At 38.9% G+C, this 23,902-nt stretch overlaps 1 pseudogene across 1 annotated transcript; it reads left to right on the top strand.

The window, feature by feature from the left end:
- Positions 1-857: 857 nt before the first annotated feature.
- On the top strand, positions 858-1,502 carry LOC308535955 (small ribosomal subunit protein eS4-like; annotated as a pseudogene). The gene has a single exon. The product of its transcript is annotated as a small ribosomal subunit protein eS4-like (transcript).
- The last annotated feature ends 22,400 nt before the right edge of the window (positions 1,503-23,902 follow it).

Below are 23,902 nucleotides of genomic sequence, written 5' to 3'. Positions count from 1 at the left end.
TTTTTGATGTGCCTCTTTGCCTTCTGTATGTCTGCTTTCTAGAAGTGTCTATTTAAGTCCTTTACCCACTTTTTAATTGGATTGTTGATCGTCCTTTTGTTAAGTTGTATGAGTTCCCTATAAATTTTGGAAATTAAACCCCTATCAGATGTAATATTGACAATTATGCTCTCCCATGCAGTGGGCTTTCTTGTTGTTTTGTTGATGGTTTCTTTTACTGTGCAGAGCTTTTTATTTTTATGTAGTCCCATTTGTTTATTTTCTCCTTAGATTCCATTATCCTAGGAGATGTATCGGTAAACATATTGCTATGAGATATGCCTGATATTTTGCTGCCTATGGCTTCTTCTATGATTTTTATGGTTTCCCATCTTACGTTTAAGTCCTTTAACCATTTTGAGTTTATTTTTGTGTATGGTGTAAGTTGGTGGTCTAGTTTCATTTTTTTGTATGTATCTGACCAGTTTTCCTAACACCACTTATTGAAGAGCCTGTCTTGACTCCATTGTATCTTCTTGCTTCCTTTGTCAATTATTAATTGACCATAATGGCTTGGGTCGATGTCTGAGTTCTCTGTTCTGTTCCATTGAGCTGTATGTCTGTTCTTGTGCCAGTACCAGGCTGTTTTAAGAACCATGGCTTTGGTATGAGCACAAGAGGGCATGGGGTCAGGGTGTCAGACACCATTGTGTGACTCCATTGCGTCGGAGACCGAGGCACGGTGGGTGACTACTTTCTTTTCTTAAACTTCATTTCATTTTTACTAGCAAGAAGAGAGTCCTCTTTCCGTGCCTAGCATAGCCATGACTCACGGTCCCAAGAAGCATCTGAAACGTGTAGCAGCTCCAAAGCATTGGATGCTGGATAAACTGACCGGGGTATTTGCTCCTCATCCATTTACTGGTCCCCACAAGCTGAGAGAATGTCTCCCTCTCATCATTTTCCTAAGAAACAGACTTAAGTATGCCCTAACAGGAGATGAAGTAAAGAAGATCTGCATGCAGCGGTTCATTAAGATCAATGGCAAGGTCTGAACCGATGTAACCTACCCTGCTGGTTTTATGGATGTCATCAGCATTAATAAGACGGGAGAGAATTTCCGTCTGGTCTATGACACCAAGGGTCGCTTTGCTGTTCATCATATAACACCTAAGGAGGTCAAATACAAGCTGTCCAAAGTGAGGAAGATCTTTGTGGGCACACAGGGAATCTCTCATCTGGTGACCCATGATGCTTGTACCATCCGCTACCCTGATCCCCTGATCAAGGTGAACGACACCATTCAGGTTGATTTGGAATCTGGCAAAATCACTAATTTCATCAAGTTTGACACCGGTAACCTGTGTATGATCACCGCAGGTGCCAACCTGGGAATAATTGGTGTGATCACCAACAGAGAGAAACACCCTGGTTCTTTTGACATAGTTCATGTCAAAGATGCCACTGGCAATAGCTTTGCCACCCAGCTCTCCAACATTTTTGTTATCGGCAAAGGCAACTAACTATGGATTTCCCTTCCCCGTGGAAAGGGTATTCGCGTCACCATTGCTGAAGAGAGAGACAAGAGACTGGCGGCCAAACAGTTGGTGAAATGAGCTGACGTGACATGATTAGAAGAGTCTTTGTACTTAATTAAAGATAATGCAGTATGGGGTGGGGTGAAGATGGGGGAAATGGACATGCTCACTAAGATGCTAATAATTCATAACCTAAATTTCATTCCCTTTTCCTGTGGGACTTAACAGCTAAATGAGTATGACAGTCCTTTACCCTAAAGTCATTCTCACTTCAACCTCTTCCTTTTTTTATATACCTGAGTTAGTTCATTTTACTTTTCAGTTTGTAACCAGCTATCTGCTCCTGAAAAGCTCTTATTTCATTTATTTGTTTATTCCCTTTTAGTCACATTTCTTACTTCCTATCTCATAGCTGCATGGACAATTACTCTAATGTATTTTCAGCATATATTTGAATTTGTAGGTTTCTAGTTTTGTTTTGACTGTTTATGTAATTGCAATTGAAATGCAAATACAGACTTTAGTTAGTGGTAATGTATTAATATTAAATGTAACAAATACACCATACCACTGTAGGGTGTTAGTAACTGGTGAAACTGATGCCAGGTACATGACAGCTCTGTACTATTTTAGTTTTTCTGTAAATGTAAAATTACTTTAAAAAATAAAGCCTATTAAAAAAAAAAGAACCTTAGCTTTGTAACATAGCTTGATATCTGGTATTGTGACCTCTCCAACTTTGTTCTTCCTTTTCAGGATTGCTGCGGTTATTCAGGGTCTTATTTATTCCATATAAATTTTTGGAGAGTATATTCTAGCTCTGGGGAAAATGCTGTGGCATTTCAATGGGGATTGCATTTAATCTATAAGTTGCTTTGGTTAGTATAGACATTTTAATGATGTTGATTCTACCAATCCATGAACACAGTACATTCTTCCACTTTTTTATATCTTCCTCTATATCTTTTTTCAACATCCTGTAGTTTTCCGAGTACACATCTTTCGCTTCCTTAGTTAAGTTTATTCCTAGGTATCTTTTTGTTGTTGTTCAATGGTAGTTGGGATTGTTTTGTTAGTTTCTCTTTCTGTGAATTCATTATTCATGTGTAAAGATGCCATAGATTTCTTGGTGTTAATTTTGTATCATGCTACATTGCCAAATTCATTTATTAAATCTAGTTCTTTTTTTATGGAATCTTTAGGGTTTTCTATTTACAATATCATGTCATCTGTGAATATTGATAGTTTTACTTCTTATTTTCCAATTTGGATGCCTTTTATTTCTTCTTCTTTTCTGATCACTATGGCTAGCACTTCTAGTACTATGTCAAACAGGAGTGTTTAAAGTGGGCATCCCGGGGCTCCAGTGGCGCAATCGGTTAGAGCGCGGTACTTATAAAGTGGACATCCCTGTCTTGCTCCTGTTCTTAGGGAAATGGTTTTAATATTTTCCCTTTGAGTACTATGTTGGCTCTAGGTTTGTCATATAAGACTTTTATTATGTTGAGGTATGATCCATCTATTCCCACTTTGCTGAGATTTTTTTTTTTTTAATCAAAAAAGGGTGCTGGATTTTGTCAAGTGCTTTTTCTGCATTAATTGATATGATCATGTGATTTTTTGTCTCTCAATTTGTTTATGTGATGTATCACATTTATTGATTTGTGGATACTGTACCATCCTTGCATCCTCAGAATAAATCCCACTTGGTCGTGGTGTATGATCTTTTTTAATGTATTGCTGGATGTGATTTGCTAATATATCATTGAGGATTTTAGCTTCTATATTCATCAGGGATATTGGCTTGTAATTCCCTTTCTTTGTAGTGTCTTTATCTGGTTTTGAGATTAGGGTAATGTTGGCCTCATAGAAAGTGCTTAGAAGGGTTCCTTCCTCTTGAATTTTTTGAAATAGTCTGAGGAAGGTAGGTTTTAGTTCCTCTTTGAATGTTTGGTAAAACTCCCCTGTAAAGCCTTCTGGACCAGGGCTTTTGTTTGCTGGAAGTTTGTTTGTTTATTTGTTTGTTTTATTTTTTAATTGCTTCAATTTCATTGGCTTATTCAGGTTTTATGATTCTTCCTGATTGAGTTTTGGAAGATTATGTTTTTCTAAGAATATGTCCATTTTGTCTAGTTTGTTGGAATAGAGTTATTCATAGTATATTTTTACAATCCTTTGTATTTCTGTGGGATCTGTTGTTACTTCACCTCTTTCATTTCTGATTTTATTTATTTGGGTCCTCTGTCTTTGCTTCTTGGTGAACCTGGCTAGAGGTTCATCAATCTTGTTTATCCTTGAAGGAACCAGCTCTTGGTTCTATTGATCTTTTGTATTTTTTGTATCTATATAATTTATTTCCGCTTTGATCTTTATTATTGCTTTCCTTCTAATTACTCTGGGATTTCTTGTTGCTGTCTTTATAATTCTTTAAGTTGTCAGGTGAGATAACTTATTATCAGTTTTTCTTGTTTTTTGAGGTAGGCCTGTAATGCTATGAACTTCCCTCTCAGGATTGCTTTCACTGTGTCCCATAGATTTTGGATTTTTGTGTTTTCATTGTCATTTGTGTCCAGGGTGTTTTTTTTTGTTTTGTTTTGTTTTTTTTTTGTTTTTTGGTGTTTTTTTTTTGTGTGTGTGTGTGTGTTTTCTTCTTTGATCTCCTTGGTAACCCATTCTTAGTTTAATAGCATGCTATTTAGCCTCTAAGTGTTTGTTTTTATAGTAGTTAATTTCTAATTTTATTCCATTGTGATGTGAGGAGATGCATAATATGATTTCAATCTTCTTGAATTTGTAGAGACTTAGCCTGTGTCCTAATGTGTGGTCTAACTTTGAAAATGTCCCATGTGCACTTTAGAAGAATGTACATTTTGTAGCTTTGGGGTAGAATGTTCTGAAGATGTGAATTAGTTCCATCTTATCTAGTGAGTCATTTAGGATTGCTGTTTCTTCGTTGATTTTTTGTCTAGAATATTTATCCAGTGATGTCAACGGGGTATTAAACTCCCCTACTTTGTATTGCTGTTGATCTCTCCTTTGCTATGTTCCAGAAATATTTTTAATGTATTTGGGTGCACCTTTATTGGGTGCATATATACTTACCAGAGTTATATCCTCTTATTGTTTTGATCCCTTTGGTATTATGAAGTGGCCTTCTTATCTCTTGTTCTGGCTTTCACTTTGACATCTATTTTGTCAGATATAAGTATTGCTACCTCAGATTTTTTTTTTTTCATTTCCATTTGCCTGAAAAAATTTTTTTCCCCATCCCTCACTTTCAGTCTGTGAGTGTCCTATGTTTTGAGGTGGGTCTTTTGTAGACAGCAGATATATGGGTCATGTTTTCTTATCCATTGGGCTACCCTATGTCTTTCGATTGGAGCATTTAATCCATTTACATTTAAGGTTATTATTTGAATGATAGCCTTAATGGATAGAGTATTCGTGGATTCAGTCTCTTTCTGGCCTTGGGCAACCTGCTTGAGGTCTAAGATGTCAAAGACCCTAGTGATCCAATGGTTTGGGACTCCTTAGCCTACAGAGTGGGTCTGCCTTGAGTCTCACACCTTTATTGTCTCTGCTCTGAGTTGTACTCCTTTCTCCCACAATTATTGTCCCTCAGTTATCTCTTGCAGATGCCTGGACATGAGCACAGTTCCTCTGGTGTGTGACTTCCTGTGAGGTCCTCTGCCATGTAACTCACTGCTGTGCTTGGGGGGCCCACAACAGGGTGTCGCCCTAGGATCCTCTGGTGTGCAACTCCCTGTGAGGTCTCAGAGCCTTCTGGCATGCTATTCACTGTGCAGCCGAGACACCTGGGACAAGTTGGCACCCTAGGACCCCTGGCTTGCCCCATCTGCGAGGCCCCAGCGGCTGGGCAGAGTGTCCAGACTGGTGTCACAGGCTTGCTCCTTTGGAGTGGTCCTGGGGCCTGTGCAGGGAGAGGTGCAGGTTCCCTCTGGCTTGCACTCACAGGGCGGAGTCCTAGAGCTCGGGGTCCGGGAGCATGGGGTCTGGGATCCCTAGCAAGGAGGTGCTTCACTGGAGGTCTCTCTGACCTTTGGTCACTGCAGACATTTGGGAGCCTCAGGTGAGGTAGGGCACCACTCACTGCAGGGGAGCGGTAGTGGTCCCTGGCAAGTTATGGCTGGTGAGATGCTTGCTGGACGGGTTTGGGGTGGTAACCAAGGGCAGTCTAAATGTTGGTGTGGCTGTGCTCCTGGCCTCCGCTGTTCCCCAATTTGAGATGGCATGGTCTCTGTACCCAAGCCGCACCCAGCCTGGGAGTGCCTGTTGTGGTAGCAGTGCCTCCTTTTCCAGGATAGCCCAATCTGCCAGTCCCCAAGACTCCGGCGAGATCTAACTGTCCCTCACTCCCCCCCCCCCACACACACACCACATACATTCACATACTACCTTCTTAACTCCTTTACTTACTCACATGCTCTCCTCACTGCAGTCCTTCTGCCCACCATGTTAGGATCTCAGTGACAAGGAAATCTTAAGAAAATGTATATGGATAGATCTTTATGAATGGGTAAAAAAACATGTTAATCCTCAAACAAAGAGTTACCTCAGCAGGGTAAGATTTTAATAATCAAGTGGATAGAATGATTTATTGAATATAATTTAACTTATTTTTTCCAACAACTCCTGTCATTCACCAATGGGCTCATGAACAAAGTGACCATGTGACAGAGTTGGAGGTTATGCAAGGGCTCAGCAACACAGACTTCTACTATCCAAGGCCATACTGGGTATAGCCATTGCTGAGAACCTGAGACTAAAACTGAGTTCTCTATATGGTACCATTTTTCAGGTAGACCAGTTAGCTCCCTGGTTACAGATTGATTATATTGTACTGCTTCCATTATGGAAGGGACAATATTTTCTTCTAACTGGACTAGATACAGTGGATATGACTTTGCCTTCTGTGCATTCAGTTATTTGGCAAAAACTACCGTCTTTGGATTTACAGGACGCCTTATGCACCCTCATGGTATTCTACATAGCACGGCTTCTTATCAGGAACTCAATTCACAGCAAAACAAGAGGTAATGTTTCTATACTTAGGTAATTTACTGCTCTTATCACGTTCCCCACCATTCTGGAGCAGCCAACTTTTTTTTCTTAAATGTATTTTTATTTATTTCAGGGAGGAAGGGAGAGAGAGAGAGAGAGAGAGAGAGAGAGAGAGAGAGAGAGAGAGAGAAACATCAATGATGAGAGAGAATCATTGATCAGCTGCCTCCTGAATCCCCTCTCCTCCCCCCGGGGATCGAGCCCACAACCCCGGCATGTGCCCTTGACTAGAATAGAAGCCAGGACCCTTCAATCCCCAGGCTGACACTCTATCCACTGAGCCAAACCAGCTAAGGCTGAAGCAGTCACTTTGATAGAATAATGAAATGACCTTTAAAGACTCAGTGACAGCACCAGCTAGGTGGCAATGAATTGTAGTATTGGGGAAACATTCCAAGGATCCTCTATATACTCTGAATCACCATTCAATATCAGGTTCTGTTCTTTAATAGCCAGGATTTACAGGTCCAAGAATCAAGGAATTTAAATGGAAGTAGCACTACTCACTATTACCCCTAGTCATCTCCTAGTCATAAACAGACTACTTCTTTTTTGTATTGGCATAAGAGAGAGTGAATGACATATTAGTAAATAAACATTCACTTTTTTAAATGTTTCTAATTTATTTTAATTTGATACCAGAATTTTTGTATAATTTATTCAATTACAGGCTTATTAATTTATGTGAAGAGTATTTTAATTTTTATACTATCTAGAAAATTACTGGTTAGGTTAAATTATGAAAATTTATGCAGCTTAGTATTATCTCTGTGAATAAATAATTATTCTTAAATTTATAAATTTTATCATATGGGTTGAACTTGGAAAAAAAGAGCTAGGACCTACTCATGACACAGATATTTTTTACATATAAATATGTTTATATTTCTCCTCTAGTTTTTACTTAATAGGACTAAAGCTGCTGTGAACATTTTTGTACAAGTCTCTGGACAGGCATATGCTTTCATTTCTCTTTTTTAACTATCTGAAAGTGGAGTGCCTGGGTCACATGGTAGGCATATGCTTACAATTTTTTAACATGTACATTTGAAATGATTTTGAATTTACAAAGGACTTGAGACTATGATGTTCATATATTATTTGCCTACATTCCTCTAATGTTAATATTTTACATAATCATGGTATATTTACCAAAATTTAGAAATTAATATTGATATATAATAATATTAACTAAAATACATATTTTATTCAGATTTCTATCACTATCCTTTTATTCTGTTCCAGGATTCAATAAAAATACCACATTACATTTAGTTGTCACATCTATTCTTTTTGTTTCAAACACAATAATATTAATGATGTTCCTGAAATTTAGGTTACATAATAACTTCTGGCTGAATGAGAAACAAAAGATTCATGAAATTGAAACCTGCATTTTGCATGTGTTGTTTAATTCTTTTAAAATATATATTTTTTATTGATTTCAGGGAGGAAGGGAGCTGGAGAGATAGAAACATCAATGATAAGAGAAAATCATCTATAAACTGCCTCCTGTACATCCCCTACTGGGGATGGAGCCCACAACCCAGGCATGTGCCCTGACTGGGAATTAAACCATGATCTCTTGGTTCATAGATTGATGCTCAACCACTGAACCACATTGGCCAAGCTGTTTAATCCTTTTGAGTAAGTCTAATCATACCAGATTGGCAGAAATTGGGATGTTCTATTGTTTCCAGAAGAAGTGATTAACTACCTTGTGTCTCATAAATTCTGTCTTATCTTGTCAAATGTATCATTGCCTGAAAAAAAAATGTTTGAAAAGATAGTCAGGATGTTCACCCAGGCACCCAGCATTTAAACATATCAAAGGATAAATAAGATGAAGGATAATAAACATGTAATGGTAGGGTAATACTTGCGCATGAATTAGAGAGAGAAATTGATTTCCAAGTTATTATTTTGCTTATTCAACAAAGTTTGGGCTAATTAATTACATAGCACTAAGATAAATAAGAACATATTTTTATTTATATATTTAATACTAGTAGCTTGGTGCATGAAATTCGTGCACATTAAAAGGGAATTAATTGCCCTAACCAGTTTGGCTCAGTGGATAGAGCATCAGCATGTGGACTAAGGATCCCAGGTTCGAATCCGGTCAAGAGCATGTACCTTGGTTGCAGGCACATCCCCAGTGAGGAGTGTGCAGGAGGCAGCTGATTGATGTTTCTCTCTCATTGATGTTTCTAACTCTCTATCCCTCTCCCTTCCTCTCTGTAAAAAATCAATAAAATATATTTTTTTAAGAAAAGGGAATTAATTAGCAGAGATGTTTTAATATTGTTATTTGCCCTTTCTCTATAATTGAAGTGTGAGAGATGAAAGAAAATTAGTAAAATGTATATGAAAATCATATATAAATTTATTAATAAATAAACAGTAACAAAAGGATATAACAACAGAGGCATGATATAAAAACAACAAAAACATGATATGAAAACAACAAAAACATGATATAAAAACAACAGTGATGCAAATAATGACTGATAAAGTGATTAAACTTATTCTAATATTTCCCTGTATACCACATTAAGAGTGAAAACACTTTCAGAGTGCTTGACTAATTTCCCTTGTGATGAAGTACTTAGAACTTTAACTGTAACATCACGTGCTCTTCAAACTCGAGAGAAAGCAACATATAACTGACCATGTGCAAAAACGGGTTCAGGTAGGAATATGCCTACTTTGTCTAGAGTTTGTCCTTGTGATTTATTAATAGTCATCACAAATGCTGGCATCACGGTAAACTGTCATTGAATCAATTTAAATGGGAGGCTGCCGGGGTCCAACCCCAGCGGGTCCAGGGGTCCCCAAAGGTGTGGACGGAGTCAGCGGAGAAGGAATGAAACAGAGACAGCGTTCAGTTGATCAGCAGCCTAGCCAGGATCTCCAGCAAAGTTCTGGTCTGGATCTCCAGCGAAGTTCTGTTTAGGATCTCCAGCCAGGTTGTGTGTCCATGTTCTCTTGTTAGGTTCTCCAGCCAGGTTCTCCAGGTTCTCCAGCCAGGTTCTGTAGCCATGTTCCCTAGCTAGGTTCTCCAGTCAGGTTCTGTCCAGGTTCTCCAGCCAGGTTCAGTCACCAGGTTCTAGTCAGGTTCTCTTGCCAATTTCTGTAGTCAGGTTCAGTCCAGGATCTTTTGCCATGTTCTCTCGCTAGGTTCTGTGTCTAGGTTCTGAGGCCAGTTTCTGTCCAGGATCTTTTGCCATGTTCTCTCCAGCGAAGTTCTTCTGTCTCTAGAGAACGTTCTGTGTAGGTTCTGTGCCAATTTCTGTCTCTCTCCCTGTCTCTTGCTGTCTTGTTACATCTGTATTTATACCAGTTGATTCCAATCCTATCAATCTCTATTCCAAAGGTTAGGGCGTTTCTTATCTCTATTCCAGGGAGTAAAGATTATGTAGCTTAAGCATGATTATCCGTAGTTAAAGTGATTAATTACCTGCATGGCACTTAGTTAAGGGATTTTATTCCCTCCCTAACTTCAGGGGAAAATCCCTACTTGGGGAAACAACCTTTCTCAGAGAGGCGACCTTGGTTAAAACACATAGTGCCAAGAAGGTGAGCAAACATATTAAGAACAGTATGCCATATATGCCAGGTCCCTTGAAACAGCAAGCATGGACCGGCTCCCGGCAGGAGGCCAGTGTCAGATGGGGACAAATTAATTCTTGGAATCAGAACAGGCTCTCCCTCTGCAGATCCTGTTAATACTTCAGCTTCGATAATGTTAGGTCATAATCTTTTGATAATAAATCTGGTACCATTACAAAGGCCCCATTTACTATTAAGATTTCTCAATAGCATGATGATTGCACCCACTTTCAATTTTAATTTATGACATGGCATTCCCGAAGGAGTAATACTATTAAGAAATTTGATGGGAAAATTTTTCTTTTCAGCATCATCTATGGAATCAATGGAATCATCACTCAAATATGTGTGAAAATCTCCATTTGAGTATATCCAAAATTTCTTCCTTTAATTTTTGAACATGCTCATTTTTTTGGACAAAGAATTGCATGTTTAGATATATTTTTAATATTATCTATAGCAGTGGTTCTCAACCTTGGCTGCACATTAGAACCACCTGGGAATCTTTTTAAAATCCTGATTCCTGGGCCTCATCCTCTGGAAATTGTTTCTTTGTTATGGAGTGGGGCCACAACATTAGTAACAAGGAAACAGAATTAAAACTTTATTGTGGGGAGCCGCTACAGTGTTTTGGACAAGTTCAAGCCTTGGACTGATGAAAGGGCACAGTTCTCTCATTGCCACATGCAAGTCCCAGCTTGGAGGGCAGAGCCCTCCCAGCACAATTATAACCAACAGCTGTAGTTGTAAGCTTGAACCTATGATCTGAACATGTGGCCCCTCATGCCTGAGTGATGTAGGCTTGATAGAGTTCAGGTGCATGTAGTTGAGTGGGATTGGAACCCAGGAGAATGTTGTAAACATCTTGGTCATGCCCTTACTTTGCCTCGTAGCATCTGCTATAAAATAAAGGCATGGCTGTGGGCGTAGTCACTGTCTCAGAGAAGCATCGTCCCACCGAGACCCAGCTTTCATTCTCTTGTCTGTATTTTTTAAGCCTGTCAGCCACCCCCACTCTGGTTCACCCCTGGCCATGCTGGCATGGCACACTTTAGAAAGATATGCCTTCACACTCCCAGGGAAGGTTCCTGCCTCAAACTCCGCCCTTACAGGAAACAGCTCCTGGAAACAGCAAGGTGGAGGGAGCAGCAGTTGCCAAAACAACCCCGGAAGGACTGACTTCCTTCAGCTTGGCCGTGGTTCTGGTCGTGAGGAATACCACCCAGGGTTTTTATATAAGTAGATAAGTGTGTATAATGCTTACTATGTGCCAGGAAGTTTTCTGACATTATTTCTTCAAATAGGTTTTCTAACCCTTTTTCCTCTTCCTGTCATTCTTGCACCCCTATTATTTGTATGTTGCTTCATTTCATGTTGTCCTAAAGCTCCCTTAGGCTCTGCTCCTGTATTTTATTTTTTGTCTCCAATTGCAGTTCAGTTTGGGTGTGTTTTGCTTCCCTGTCTTCTAATTTGCTAATTCGGTCCTCTGCTTCTCCTAGTCTACTGTTTAAATTTTCCATGGTGTTTTTTATTGCAGCTACATCACTCTTTATTTTTTCCTGATTCTTACATAAGTTGTTGATTTTTTCATCCATCTGGTTGATGAACTGCATGACCCTTATTCTAGGTTTAATTTTGACATATTGCATGCCTCCCTTTCACTTAGCTGCTTTTCTGGCAATTTCTCCTTATCTTTCCTTTGCATGTCATAATAAGCGATCAGACTCAGACTGTCAAACCTCAGAGGGAAGGTAGGGGAGGGAGCAGGTAAGGGGGAGAGATCAACCAAAGGACTTGTATGCATGCATATAAGCCTAACCAATGGACATAGACAACAGGGGGTGAGGGCATAAGTGGGGGGGCTTGGGGGGTATTGGGGATATGAGGACACAAATAATAATAATAATTATATATATATATATATATATATATATATATATATATATAGAGAGAGAGAGAGAGAGAGAGAGAGAGAGAGAGAGGTAAGAAAGGCCACTTCATAATACTAAAGGGATCAATTCAACATGAGGGTATAACCCTGGTAAACATATATGCACCCAATGCAGGAGCATCCAAATACAAAACAAAACAAAACAAAAACTGCTGAAATATATCAAGGGATCAAGGGACAGATCAACAAAAATAAAATCATAGTAGGGGACTTTAATACCCCACTGACATCACTGGATAAATCCTCTAGACAAAAAATCAGCAAAGAAACAGCAATCCTAAATGAGTCACTAGATCAGATGGACTTAATTGACATCTTTAGAATTGACATTTCACCCTAAAGCCACCGAATATATGTTCTTCTCAAGTGCACATGGGACATTTTCAAAAATAGACCACATATTGTGGTCATAGACAAAGTCTCTCCAAATTCAAGAAGATTGAAATCATATTGAGCATCTTCTAAGACTACAATGGCATAATATTAGAAATAAACTACAATAAAAACAATAAAAAAAATACAAACTCTTGGAAGATGAATAACATGCTATTAAACAATAATTCAGTTATAAAACTTATCAAAGAGGTACCATTAAAAAATTAAAAACATCCTGGAAATGAATGACAATGAAAACACAACAATCCAAAATCTATAGGACAGTGAAAGCAGTGCTGAGAGGGGAGTTTATAGCTTTACAGGCCTACATCAAAAAGCAATAAAAAATGGAAATTAATCATCTAACTCTACAACTTAAATAATTAGAAAGAGAGCAATAAGAAAAAGCCAGAGTGAGCAGAAGGAAGGAGGTAATAAAGATCAGAGCAGAAATAAATTACATAAAGACCAAAAAAATCCCATTACAAACATAATGAAACGAAGAGTTGGATCTTTGAAAGGATAAACAAGATTGATGAACCTCTAGCCAGGCTCACCAAGAAGCAAAGAGAGAGGACCAAAATAAATAAAATCAGAAGTGAAAGACACGAAATAACAACAGACCCCACAGAAATACAAATGATTGTTAAAAAATACTATGAACGCCGAAACCGGTTTGGCTCAGTGGATAGAGCGTTGGCCTGCGGACTGAAGGGTCCCAGGTTCGATTCCAGTCAAGGGCATGTACCTGGGTTGCGGGCACATCCCTAGTGGGAGATGTGCAGGAGGCAGCTGATTGATGTTTCTCTCTCATCGATATTTCTAACTCTCTCTATCTCTCTCTCCCTTCCTCTCTGTAAAAAATCAATAAAATATAAAAAAAATACTATGAACAACTCTATTCCAACAAACTAGACAACCTAGAGGAAATGGAGATATTCCTATAAAAATGCAACTTCCAAAACTCATCAGGAAGAATCTAAAATTCTCAATAGGCTGATAACTATGGAAGAAATTGAAGCAGTCATTAAAAAGCTTCCAGCAAACAAAAGACCGGGGCAAAATGGCTTCACAGGGGAGTTTAACCAAACATTCAAAGAAGATCTAAAACCTATCCTCCTCAGACTATTCCAAAAAATTTAAGAGAAAGGAAGACTTCCCATCTCATTCTATGAAGCCATCATTACCCTAATCCCAAAACCAGATAAAGACAACACAATGAAAGAGAATTACAGGACAACATCCCTCATGAACATAGATGCCAAAATCCTCAACAAAATTTTAGCAAATTGGATCCAGCAGTACATCAGAAAGATCATACACCATGACGAAGTAGGATTTATCCCAGGATGCAAGGATGGTACAATATCTGCAAATCAATAAACATGATACATAACATAAATAGAGAGACAAAAATCACATAGTCATATCAATTCATGCAGAAAAACATTTGACAAAATCCAACACCCTTTCCTGATAAAAATCCTCAGCAAAGTGGGAATAGAGGGATCATACCTAAACATAATAAAAGCCTTGTGTGATAAATCTAAAGCCAACACCATACTCAATAGGCAAAAACTAAAACCATTTCACCTAAGAACAGAATTGAGACAGGGATTCCCACTTTCACCACTCCTGTTCAATGTAGTAATGGAAGTGCCAGCCATAGCAATTAAACAAGAAGAAGAAATAAAAGGTATCCAAATTGGAAAAGAATATATAAAACTGTCATTATTTGCAGATGACATAATACTGTACATAAAAAACCCTAAAGACTCCATCAAGAAATTATTAGACCTAATAAATCAATTGGACAATGTAGTGGGATACTAAATTAACACCAAGAAATCTATGGAATTTTTATACACCAATAGTGAACTTACAGAAAGGAAGACTAAAAAAGCAATTACATTTACCATTGCAACAAAAAATTAAGATACCTAGGAATAAACTTAGCTAAGGAGGTAAAAGATCTGTACTCTGAAAACTACAGGACACTAGAAAAAGTAGATAGAGGAAGACATAAACAGATGGAAGAACCTACAATGTTATGGATTGGTAGAATCAACATCATTAAAATGTCCATACTACCCAAATGTATGTAGATTCAATGCACTCCCCATTAAAATACCAAAGGCATATTTCACAGACCTAGAACAAACTCTCCAAAAATTCATGTGGAATAAAGAAAGACCCCAAACAGCTGTAGCAGCCCCGAGAAAGAAGAACAAAGTAGGAGGGATCTCAATACCAGATATCAAGCTGTATTACAAAGTCACTGTTCTCAAAACTGCCTGGTACTGGTACAAGAACAGACATGTAGACCAATGGAATAGAATAGAGAACCCAGAAATCGATCCAAACCACTATGCTCAATTAATATTTGACAAAGAAGGGAAGAACATATAATGGAGTCAAGACAGTCCCTTCAATAAATGGTGTGTTGGTAAAACTGGACAGATATATACAAAAGAATGAAACTATACCACTAGCTTACACCATACACAAAAATAAACTTAAAATGGATAAAAGATTTAAACATAAAACAGGAAACCATACAAATCTTAGAGGAATCTACAGGCAGCAAAATCTCAGACATATGCTGAAGCAATATCTTCACCAATGCAGCTCCTAGGGCAATGGACACTAAAGAGAAAATAAACAAATGGGACTACATCAAAATAAAAAGCTTCTGTACAGCAAAAGAACCCATAAACAAAACAGCAAGAAAGCCCACTGCATGGGAGAACATATTTGCAAATGTTATCTCCGATAAGGGTTTAATTTCCATCATTAATAGGGAATTCATACAACTTAACAAAAGGAGGAAATACAGCCCAATCAAAAAATTGGCAACAAACCTAAATAGATACTTTTAAAAAGAAGACAGAAGGAAGGTCAAGAGACATATGAAAACATGCTCAAAGTCACTAATCATCTGAGGGATGCAAATGAAAACAACAATGAGGTACCATCTCACGACTGTCAGATGGCTATCAACAAATCAACAAACTACAAGTGCAAGGGAGGATGCAGGGATAAAGGAACCCTCGTGCACTGCTGGTGGGAATGCAGACTGGTGCAGCCACTGTGGAAAACAGTATGGCATTTCCTCAAAAAACTAAAAAATGGAACTCCCATTGGACCTAGTGATCCCACTTCTAGGAATATATCCCCAGAAACTATGAACAACAATCAGAAAAGATATATGCACCCCTATGTTCATAGGAGCACAATTTACAATAGCTAAGATTTGGAAACAGCCTAAGTGCCTATCAGCAGATGAATGGATTAAAAAACAGTGGTAAATCTACACAATGGAATACTATGCTGTGGTCAAAAAAGAAGGAAATCTTACCATTTGCTACAGCATGAATGGAACTGGAGAGCATTATGCTAAGTGAAATAAGCCAATCAGTGAAAGATAAATATCACATCTGTGGAATATAATGAACAACATAAATTGATGAGCAAAAAGAGATCCAGAGACAGAGAAATAAAACCTTCAGACCGTCAAACTTAAGAGGGAAAGTAGGAGAAGGTGGGGATAAGGGGAAGAGATCAACCAAAGGACTTGTATGCATGCATATAAGCCTAACCAATGGACACAGACACCAGGGGGGTGAGGGCATGAGTGGGGGGATTGGGGGAAATGGAGTGATAAGGACACATATGTAATACCTTAATCAATAAAAAAAGAATACCCTTCAACATTTCATATAATACTGGTTTGGTGATGAACTATTTTTAGCTTTTTCTTTTCTGTGATGCTCTTTATTTGTCCTTCAATTCTAAATGAAAGCTTTGCTGGGTAGCGTAATCTCAGTTGTAGTTTCTTTCTGTTCATCACTTTGAATATTTCTTGCCCCTCCTTTCTGGCTTGCAAAGTTTCTGTTGAGTAATCAAGAGAATTTTATGGGCACGCCCTTCTAGGAAACTAATGTCTTTTCTCTTGCTGCTTCTACTCTCTCTAAAAATCAATGGAAAAATATCCTCTGGTGAGGATTAAAAGAAAAAGATTCTCTCTTTGTCTTTAACCTTTGGCATTTTAACTATGATGTGTCTTGGTGTGGGGCTCTTTGGCTTCCTCTTACTGCGGATTCTTTGCACTTCATGGACTTATAAGTCTATTTATTTCCCTGAGTAGGGGAAGTTTATGTCAGTATTTCTTCATATAGGTTTTCAATATCTTGCTCTCTCTCTTCTACTTCTGGTACCCCCATAATGCAAATGTTGATACACTTGAAGTTGTCCCAGAGGTTCCTTACACTATCTTCATATTTTTAAATTCTTTTTTTCATTTTGCTCTTCCGATTGGGTGTTTTTTTCTTCCTCACATTCCAAATTGTTGATTTGATTCTCAGAGTCTTCTACTCTACTGTTTAATCCTTGTAAATTATTCTTTATTTCATTTAGTGTATGCTTAATTTCTAACAGGTCCTTTTTTATGCCTTTAACATTCTCATTAAGATCCTTGAAACCTCTCATGAAGACCCTTGAGCAACCTTATAACCATTGTTTTAAACTCTTGTATCTAGTAGTTTTCATGCTTCCATTTCATTGAGTTCTTTTTCTAAAGATTTCTTCTGTTCTTTTATTTGTGGCAGGTTTCTTTGTCTCTGCATTTTGGCTGTTGCCTTGTGTTTGTTTCTATGTATTAGGTAGAGCTGCTATGTTTCCTAGAATTGGTAGAGTGGCTCTGTGTAGTAGGTGTCCTGTAGGACTCTGTGGCTCAGCCTCCGCAGTCACCTGAGCTGGGCATTCTAGATGTGCCTGTTTGAGGACTGTATGCACAGTCTTGTTGTAGTTGAACCTTGATTGTTGTTGGTATCTCTGGGGGGAATTGACCCCCAGGCCAATTGGCTGTGAAAACCACCTGCAACTGCAGAGTGAGAGCTTCTGTGCAGGAAAAACCCCTATGGTGCAGGACTTGTTTCAGTGGGGCTTTGGTGCTCACTGAGTCTGTCCCTTGAGTATTTTGCTTATAATCTGGCATATTGTGAAGTTGTCCACTAGGTGCACTGGATCTGGCAAGAGCTATAGAGCTATCTGCAGATGGCTGCTACTTGTATTGGACTCGGAAGTGCCCAGGTAAGGCCAAGTTGTGAAGCACGCAGGCTGCTGCTAGTGCAGGGTCTTTCTGATGCTAGCTACTCCTTGTTTGAGAGAATTTAGGAAAGTCTGAAGCCTGAGGCAAACCAGGCCAGCCATATGGAAAAGCTTTTGCAAATAGCTTGGATGTAGCTGCTAATTAGATGAGGTGGGGTGGGGTGTCAGGGAATCACCAGGGAAGACTGAACAATGTGAGCCAGTCTGATGGAAACTCAGATAAGGCACCTGTCAGTCAGCTCTGTGATGGGGAAGGTCTAAGCATAGGAACAATGACCCCTTGGAGCAACCCTGTCTTGGAGAAAACCACCCCTGAGTTCTTGCTCCAATTCCAGATAATTTAGTTCCTACCCATATGTCCCTAGATCTCCCCAAGCCTCCATCCCAGGACTGGAGCTCAGAGGGAGTGGAACCATGTAAGTTTGTGCACCAACCTTTAAGAGGTACTGCTTGGGTCTCCAGTAGCCTTTGTGTCACTCAGTCACAATACTTATTAGTATTTACATCCCAAAGTTACAGGGACTTCTCTTCTCAGTCTGTAGCCTTGGATTGAAGGTCTGGTGTGGGTCTGGGACCCCTTCCTCCTCATCAGAGACTTCTGCAGCAGAGACATCCCTCCCAATTAAAAGAACACTTTCCATAACATTAACCTTTGTCCCAGACTCAATGTGCTTTCTACTTTAATTTTCTAGTCATTGGACTTCCATTCAGCCAGATTTCAGGTGGTTCTGATTGATGGTTGTTCTGTATTTTAGTTGTAATTTTGATGTGGTTGTGGGAGGCGGTGAGTACTGGCATTTACCTACACTTCTATCTTGGTTCTCTTTTCCCTCGTTCTACCTTTCAGTGACACTGGATGCCAGGGGGCATGGGCCAGGGGAGCTTGCCACCACAGGCACTGGGTGCAAGAAGTTCTCTCCATGCCTCACAGACAAGTGGAAATTCCACAACAAGTACCCAGCCATGGAAGCCTCCTAACCCTCCTCTCACAATACCCCACTCTACCTCCAAAGGCCTGAGACACCCTTTCTACCACCGGAAAATATCAGATTACTTAGGTCTGGAGAGAAGACTTCTGCCCCATCATGCAGCACCAGCAGGCACCAGCATGAAAAAAATTTTAAAAAATAAAAAATACAAAGTAAACCAAAATAACACTACAAATGTTTTGAAAATTCAATTGTTCTTGGAAGGACAGCCTACAAATAATAAGCTAGCACCTGTATGCTAAAGCTAAATATGGTTACTGATTGATAAAAGATTTATATAGAACCCATACTCTCCTATGGGTTCTCCAAACTATTCAGTACATAATTTGAAATCAGCCATCATGCAATGAACCAGGAAAATGAAAACTTGAATGACAAAGCACAATGAAGTGACACCAACATTGAGATGATGAACTCAGATGGAAATCAAATGGAATCAGGTGATGAAAATTTCCCAGAAGCAAACCACCATAACAGATGGTCTACACATGAGTTTTATCAAATTTTCAATGATCAGAGCAGACAAGAGTGGCTATTATCAACAAGGCAAGTAATAACAAATGTTGGAGAGGTTGTGGAAAAAATGGAACCCTCATTTGCTGCTGGTGGGAATGCAGACTGATACAACCACTATAGAAAGTGGTATGGTGATTCCTCAAAAATTAAGAATAGAGCAATCCCTCTCCTGAAAATGTCAACAACATATATTCGCCAAGACATATGCACCCCTATCTTCAATGCAGCATTTTGCACGCTGGCCAAGGCCTAGAAACAACTAAAGTGTCTTTCTATAGAGGACTAGATAAAGAGCACAAAGAGCACTGTGGTGATTGCCAGAAGTAAGGGGGTGGGAGTAGAAGTGTGTCCTAATATATGGTGACAGGAGAAGATTTGACTTTGGGTGGTGGGCACACAGTGTAATATATACAGATCTTGTAATATAGAAACCCACACCTGAAAACTACATGATCATATTGACCAATGTCACCCCAATAAATTTAATTAAAAATCAGATCATCCAAATATTATACAAATTCTTTCAAATAATTGGAAAGAGGAATATCCCCAAATTAATTTAGTAATGCTACCATAATACTGTTGTCAAAACCAAAGACCAAATAAGACTGGCCAGTATCAGTCCAATCTCAAACAAGCTCATAGATGCAAAACTCTTAAAAAAAAAAAAAACTGCAATGTTTAAAAAAGATAATAAATCATGATTAAGGTGGGTTATTTCAAAAAATTCAAGGATGTATTAATGTTAAAATATATATGAATGTCAACCACATTAATAAATGTAAGAAGAAAAATGTATGACCATTCCAGTAGTGTCATAATAAGCATTTATTGAAATATAACACTTATTCATTAAAAACTACTTGGAAAAGTAAAAGAACTTTTCTGAACTTCAAAACGGATATTATTAAAAACCTACAGTAAACATCATTATGAATTGGAATAAAGTTATCCTTTCCAAAATTAGTAATAAGATGAACATGTTCAGTAATATTTCTTTAATGTAGCATTTGCAATAATAGCCAGCAAAAAGAGCAGGAAAACTTACAATATTATAAAAAAAGAAACAAAAGCGTAGAAGTATACTTCTCTTCCAATGGTTATAAAATTTGAATAATATATACACACATATTGTGCTAAAAAATTATTTACCAATATTTTGGAAATGTTATATAGAATAAGACTAAAATTTCAAAAGTCAGTATCAATAAGTAATATCAGCTATGAATTACCAATATGATAGTAATAGAAACCTTACTGTGATTGGGTAGGTGGAAAAGCTTAATAAATAAGAAATTGTTCCCAAATTGATAAAAATAATAGATGTCTTTAAAATCAAAATCCCAGCAAGGATTTTCAAGATATGTGGAAATCTGATTCTAAAATTAGAGATAGGTAGAAGAAGTTATCGTATCTAATAATAGACAAACATGGTAATTAACCTTACCTCTGACATGCTTCCCATTGGCTAATCAGGGTGATATGCAAATTACCTGCCAACTGAGATGGCGGCCAGCAGCCAGGCAGCTGAAGCGAACAGGAGGCTTGCTTGCTCCAGTGATGGAGGAAGCCAAGGTTCCCTGCCTGCCACTGCCGGCCTCTGAGCTGCAACTCTAAGAAACAATGTTGCAAATATAGAAGCTAAACATTCCTCAGAAACCTGCTTTCAGCCAGCTGGGCCTCAGAGCTGGAGTTGCAACAGTGTTTCAATTATAGAAGCCAAACAAACCCAGATATCTGCTTTCAGCAGCCAAGGACTCAAGCTGGAGCTGGCCTCAGAGCTAAAGCGGGCTCTCAGCTCCAGTGACAGCCATAGAAGGTAAATAAATCCCAGAATTAAAAAAAAAAGGAGAGGTTGGGAGCTTCAGTCATCCACCAGCCTGAAAACGGCCCTCAGCCCCTCACCCAGAATGGCCAGGCACCCCAGTGGGGAACCCCACCCTGAAGGGGGTGTGACCAGCTGCAAACAGCCATCATCCACTTATCCAGGCTGGCCAGGCCCCCAAGCGGGACCCCTACCCTGATCCAGGACACCCTTCAGGGCAAACCAGCCGGCCCCCACCTGTGCACCAGACCTCTATCCTATATAGTAAAAGGGTAATATGCAAACTGACCCTAACAGCAGAAAGAGTGGGAATGACTGGTCACTATGACACACACTGACCACTAGGGGGCAGACGCTCAATGCAGGAGCTGCCCTCTGGTGGTCAGGGCACTCTCACATGGGAGGAGCTCTGCTCAGCCACAAGCCAGGCTGATGGCTGCCAGTACAGCAGTGGTGGTGGGAGCTTCTCCTGCCTCCTCATCAGCGCTAAGGATGTCCAACTGCAGTTTAGGCCTGCTCCCCGCTGGCAAGTGGACATTCCCCGGGGGCTGCCGGGCTGCCAGAGGGATGTCTGATTGCCATCTTAGACCAAATCCCCTGGGGAGCGGGCCTAAGCCAGAAGGTGGTCATCCCCTGAAGGGTCCCAGACTGTGAGAGGGCACAGGCAGGGCTGAGGGACGCCCCTCCCACCTCGAGTGCATACATTTTTGTGCACCAGGCCTCTAGTCGGGGGTATAAATGTTGATGGAAGGAGACTTGACTCAGGGTGGTGAACACACAATACAGTGCACAGATGATGTATTATAGAATTGTATATCTAAAATGTAAATGATTTTATTAACCAATGTCACTCCAATAAATTCAATAAAAATAAATAAATGAATAAAAATAAATTTAGAGACAAACCATTCTGAATATAGTAGTACTATCAGTTATCAAGCATTATTTTAAAGCTATGGATTTTTTAAAGTATCTTTCTTTTTAAAGTCAGATATATTGTTTTAATTAGCAAAGTAATATTTACCATTTTTAAGTATATGGTTCTCTGAATTTTGTCAAACATGTGCAGTCATTTAACCACTATAAAAAATTAAGATATAGAAAAATTCAAGGACTCTGAAATATTCCCTCATACCCCAATTTATTTAAACTCCTCTACCAACCCCAAATCCCTTGCAAACTTTTATCTGTTTTCAGCTCTTTTAGAATTGCCTTTTATAGAATATCCTACAAAATGGAACCATGAAATATGTATATTTTGTTTCTGCCTCCTTTTGCTTAGCATATTGTTCTGGGATTCATCTATAGTGATGTATGCATGTTTTATAGTAAGATTTTAATTTATGGATTGATTAAAATTTATCTACCCATTAATCTGTCAATTAACATTTGGGTTGTTTCCAGTTTGGTGCTATTATGAATAAAGCTACTATAAGCATTTACATATAAGTGTTTGTATGGAAATATGTTTTTATATTTCTTGGATAAATACCTAGAAATGGAGTTTCTGACTTATATAATAAGTGTGTTTAACTTTATAAGAAACTGGCAAAATGTTTTCCAAGTGGCTATTTCATTTTCCATACATACTAGCAGTGTATAAAGAGAATAAGTTGTTCTTCATCCTAAGGAAATGTTTACAGACTTTTTAACATTTAATAAATTTTTTATTTTAGAAGAGTTTTAAATTTACAGAATTATTCTGAAGATAATACAGAGACTTCCTCTATACCTCACATTTATTTTCCCTTATTACTAATATTTTGCATTAACATGCTACATTTATTAGGATTAATGAACCAATGCTCATACGTTATTATAACTAAAGTCCATGTTATTCAAATTTCCTCAGTTTTTGCTTAATGTTCTTTTTCATTTCAGTAACTCATCAGAGTACAAATTACATTTAGTTGTCATGCTTCCTTAGACTTCTCTGGACTGTGACACTCTTTCAGACTTTCCTTGTTTTTGATGACCTTGACAGTTTTGAGAAATACTGAACAGGTAATTCGTAGAATGACCAGAATGACCTTGAATTTTAGTTTGACATTTTCCTCATGGTCACACAGTATTTATTAATTTGGGGAGAAAAACAGGATAAGTAAAGTACAATTTTTGTCACATATCAAGGGTGTTATTAACGTTAATGATCATCAATAACCTGATCCATTGGCTAAGGTAAAGTTCATTAGGTTATTTCACTATAAAATCACGCTTTCCCTCTCATCAGAATTGTACTGCTTAGAAGAAAGCTACCATGTGCAGCCAAAAACTGGGGGGCTGTGGGAATGGAGAGTTTGCTACATTGCCTTGAGGGGGTAGTAATCTACATAAATTATTTGAAATTCTCTACAGGAAAATTTTCCATTCTCTTCATTTATTTCTTAAACTAATGGCTTGGTGCATGAAATCTGTGCACATTAAAAGGGAATTAATTAGAGGAAATATTTTAATATTGCTATTTGCCCTTACTCTATAATAGAAGTGTCAGAGATGAAAGAAAATTAGTTAAATGTATATGAAAATCTCCCTCCTGTCAGAGTATGGGGTGCGCAGTGGGATCTAGAGTCAAGTCCCCGCCCACCACCTGCACGAGCTTCAAAAATGCAGGATACCCAGATCCAGCTGGCTCCACCAACATTGGGTGAGACCCAGACCCAGTCAGACCCACCCCCATCAAGACCCTCTGGGCGGGGGATGCAGCCTCAGGTCTCCCGGCCTGGCGCCAAGTGGGAGGTGCAGCCTCAGGTTCTTTGGCCCAGTGATGGCACAGGAGGCGTGGACTGAAGTCCCCTATCAAGCCCCTCTGGGTGGGTCCATGGCCTGAGGTGCCCCATTAAGGCCTGCTGGGTGAGGGGCACAACCTGAGGACCCTGTCAAGCCCTGCTGGGCAAGGGGTGCAGCCTGAGGTTCCTGTCAAGCCCTG

This window comes from Myotis nattereri, assembly GCF_964212035.1.
Source record: "Myotis nattereri genome assembly, chromosome: X".
In the NCBI taxonomy this organism is placed as follows: Eukaryota; Metazoa; Chordata; class Mammalia; order Chiroptera; family Vespertilionidae; genus Myotis; species Myotis nattereri.
Note: the sequence above shows the minus strand (reverse complement) of the source record. Positions and strands in the feature narration are given on the sequence as shown.